Source organism: Otolemur garnettii, unplaced genomic scaffold (genome assembly GCF_000181295.1).
Source record: "Otolemur garnettii isolate 467f Iridium unplaced genomic scaffold, OtoGar3 scaffold00026, whole genome shotgun sequence".
Classification (NCBI taxonomy): Eukaryota; Metazoa; Chordata; class Mammalia; order Primates; family Galagidae; genus Otolemur; species Otolemur garnettii.
Genome location: NW_003852421.1, coordinates 40491 through 44447, shown reverse-complemented (window position 1 = coordinate 44447; position 3957 = coordinate 40491). Strand labels below are relative to the sequence as shown.

The 3957-nt window shown below is 45.5% G+C and overlaps 1 pseudogene; it reads left to right on the top strand.

The window, feature by feature from the left end:
* The window catches only part of LOC100945353, a 4774-nt pseudogene extending 1150 nt beyond the window's left edge, over positions 1–3624 (top strand).
* Positions 3625–3957: the final 333 nt, after the last annotated feature.

The following is a 3957-nucleotide window of genomic DNA, read 5'->3' as shown; positions in this document are numbered from 1 at the left end:
AAAAAAAAAAAATGCTACCAATTACCAAGTAGTAACTAATTAATTGAAATCAACTTGATCCTCATCTTAAACCACTTGTGGGTACAGGAAACATGAATATTCTTGAGGGTAGCTCCCTCTTGACTTGTGGCTTACACTGCAACACCTACTCCCCAAAAAGCCTGATTGATGGGAACTGTGTCAGAGTGTGTGGGGACCCAGTGCAGGGGCCAGGCCTCAAGGTACCAAGAAATGGAAGCCACAGTTACAGGTGAGAGTGTGTGGGACTCATCATGGGCTATGCAAATGGACTCAGGTTAAATCACTGAAATTATTTCCTAGTGAGCTTATTATGTGTAGAGTCACCAAGTTAGATTCACTGAAAAGATGGACAGAAAATACTTTAATTATACAACTTAAGCTTTTGTTCCATAAAAAATACTATATAACAATATTTTCTAAATCCTGTTGTTAACTTGGCAATAGCACAATTACAGTAGAACCTCCATAGTTGGCCACCTCCTTACACTGACCACCTCCTTAAGTTGAAGTTGACATAATTTTCACAGACCAGACAAGCATTGCATGTACATATCTGTACAGCAGCCCTAGTTGCTTATGTTGACCACCTCTACATGTTGACCAGTTTGTTACAGTCCCTTGGGTGGTCAACTTACAGAGGTTCTACTATAGATTGCATTTCATTTTTTAAAAAGCATCCATTTGTTAATATAAAATTTTGAAACATACCACAATGCTTGGCATTTCTTAATTTTCTTTATTAAACCAGGAGACTCAAAAAATCATCATGCCCTGAGCCTACATGAACCTCTATGGAGCCTCACCTGACGGAGAGAGGACTTTGATGCGTTGGTCCTAGGTAGGCATGGTGGGGAGGCAGAGCAGGCCTGGGTGCTTGCCCACCACTGCTACCCTGAGGCTCTGTTCTCGTCTCATTTCTTCCAGGTGAAAAACTAGCTTATGTGTGAACAGGTCAGTGAGTAGACAAAGCCAGGACCAGTGGACAAGACGATGTGGAGGTCTCCCTTTCCAGATTCAAGTCAGAAGAAAACTATAGCACAGAGTCTGATCTTAGCAGTTGGGAAGTTACTGACACTTTGACAAAGCCAAGACTGATTTCTCAGAATATTATCCAAGAGAGACAGCTGTCCCCATCCAAGTTTGGATGCCAGTCCCTTGTGGGGTCGATTAGGAAGACACTTAGACAGCTGCTATGGTCTTGGTGATTGCTGTGTGGAAATGCACAGATCTGTAGGAAGGTTTAACACTGACCTGCTAGTCCATTTCTTTATCCAGCACAGCAGGGCTGAGTGTGTTCTGTTCTGTGGGAGATTTTTCCCTCCATGAGCCAGTCCCCTCTGACTGCTTTGCTGGGTTCTACTCTCACTTATACAATGCACAGGAAGTGACCTTAGCCTGCAGCAGAGAGAGCCCTGAAGTAAAGAAGCTCATTTGAAATTCTGAACTCAGAGTTTAATGCTGCGTGCACTTCCATTTCACATGCCCTGCAATTTCCCAATAACTTCCAGAAACTTCAGGATGCTCTTGTGTACACTGGAAACTTGGGTAGAATGTTAATTTGAGTTTAGAAAAAAAGATGCCTATTCTAGGGGTAGCACCTGTGGCTCAAGGAGTAGGGTGCCAGCCCCATATGCCAGAGGCAGCGGGTTCAAACCCAGCCCTGGCCAAAAAAAAAAATAAAGATGCCTGTTCTAGACTTGACTGCTTCAAATCTACTCCCAACCTTCCTCCCCAGTAGGTCCCACTCCAGTCCCCACATGTGCCTCACTTAGTGCTCACACCAGGACCCTTCCCAAGTCCCAGGGGGTCAAACCACACACTGCTTCATCCCTGTACTGACATCTTCCTGTCTTCTGCTCCGTGGCTAAAGATCCCAGATAAAGACGCCTCTGTTGTTCAAATGTGTTTGAAACATTTTGGCAGCAGGAGAAAAGGAGCTAAAGAGATGATGTGGGAAAATAAAAGGGCCCATTTGTGTGTGTGAAAGCTAAAAATGCCCTCACCTAAGAGAGAGCAGTGAGAGTTCCTGACCCATGGCTGCTCACGACTGGGCCGTACTTGTCCTCTCGGGAGAGAGTGTAGCATGTCCTCATTTGCCAGCCTGCTCCGCAGTGTGGTTATGTCACGGATCCATTCCCAGGAGGGAAGGGCTTAGCCAAGAATTCTGCTTCGTGCCAGGGACAGTGGCTCACGCCTGTAGTCCCAACATTCTGGGAGGCTGAGGCAGGTGGATTGCTTGAGCTCACAAGTGCAAGACCACCTTAGCAAAAGCGAGACCCCGTCTGAACTAAAAATAGAAAAAAATTGGCTTTCCAGGTGACGCCGGAAGTGGCTTCAGGCCCCCGCGCAGTGTTTCTGTGGTAGTTGAGGCAGTTTCCACCGCTGGAGTGAAGGCACCTCTGACTCCTGGGATCCCTCCTGGCGCCACCGATCTTCTCCGCGCTGGAGCAGCTCCCTAGCTCTCCAGAGCTCTCCTCTCCCTGCTGCAGCTTCCTGCCCGGGTGACACTCAAAGGGCCAAAATGAGTGTTTGGACCAACCTTGGGTTTTGGAACTGGTGGGACCAGCATGTTTGGCAGCACAACCCCAGATAACCACAGCCCTATGAAGGATAGTGAAGTAACATCTTCTCCTGATGATAGCATTGGCTGTCTATCTTTTAGCCCGCCAGTCTTGCCGGGAAACTTTCTTATTGCAGGCTCATGTTCGCTGCTGGGAAGTTCAGGACAGTGGGCAAACCATTCCAAAAGCCCAGCAGATGCACACAGGGCCTGTGCTAGAGTGACGATGGGAGCAAAGTACTTACAGCATCATGTGATAAAACTGCTAAATGTGGGTTCTCAACAGTAATCAAGCGATATAGATTGCACAGCATGATGCTCCTGTTAAAACCATACATTGGATCAAAGCTCCAAACTACAGCTGTGCGATGACTGGGAGCTGGGATAGGACTTTAAAGTTTGGGGATACTCGGTCATCAAATCCTATGATGGTTTTGCCACTCCCTGAAAGCTGTTATTGTGCTGATGTGATATACCCTATGGCCGTGATGGCAACTGCAGAGAGGGCCCTAATTGTATACCAATTAGACAATCAAGGTTCTGAGTTCAGGAGGATAGAATCTCCACTGAAACATCAGCATTGAAGCGTAGCTGTTTTTAAAGACAAACAGAACAAGCCAACTGGTTTTGCCCTGGGAAGTATTGAGGGAAGAGTTGGTATTCACTACATCAACCCCCCAAATCCTGCCAAAGATAACTTTACCGTTAAATGTCATCGATCTAATGGAACCAACACTTCAGCTCCTCAAGACATCTATGTGGTAAATGGAACCCCATTCCATCCTGTTCGTGGCACCCTTGCGACTGTGGGATCTGCTGGTAGATTCAGCTTCTGGAACAAAGATGCCAGAACAAAACTAAAAACTCCAGAACAGGTGGGTCAGCCAGTATCAGCTTTTTGCTTCAATCACAATGGAAACATGTATGCATATGATTCCAGCTAAGACTGGTCAAAGGGATATGAGTTTTACAATCCCCAAAAGAAAAATTACATTTTCCTGCATAATGCAGCAGAAGAGCTAAAACTGAGGAATAAGAAGTAGTGGCCTGAGACTTCTAGGTTGTCTTCTCCACTGTCTCTATAGGAATTTGGGTCCTAGCTTGGTGGAACATGGATTTCAACCCTTGGAGAAAACAATGTCATTGTTCAGCAGTGGAGAGCCCAGCGTCCTTGGTGACTTGCTGTCTCTCTATTCCACTGCCTATTGCAGAGTTTTCTGTAACTCTAAGGGGATTGAAATTATTATAGAAGTTAGATTTTTGTGGGTGACACCAAGTATTTTGCAGTGCTTCATTCAGCAATGTCTGTATTAGAGAAAATTGGAAACTGTCTGTGAACTCTGTACTGTATTTTATAATAAAACATTTTGAAGATT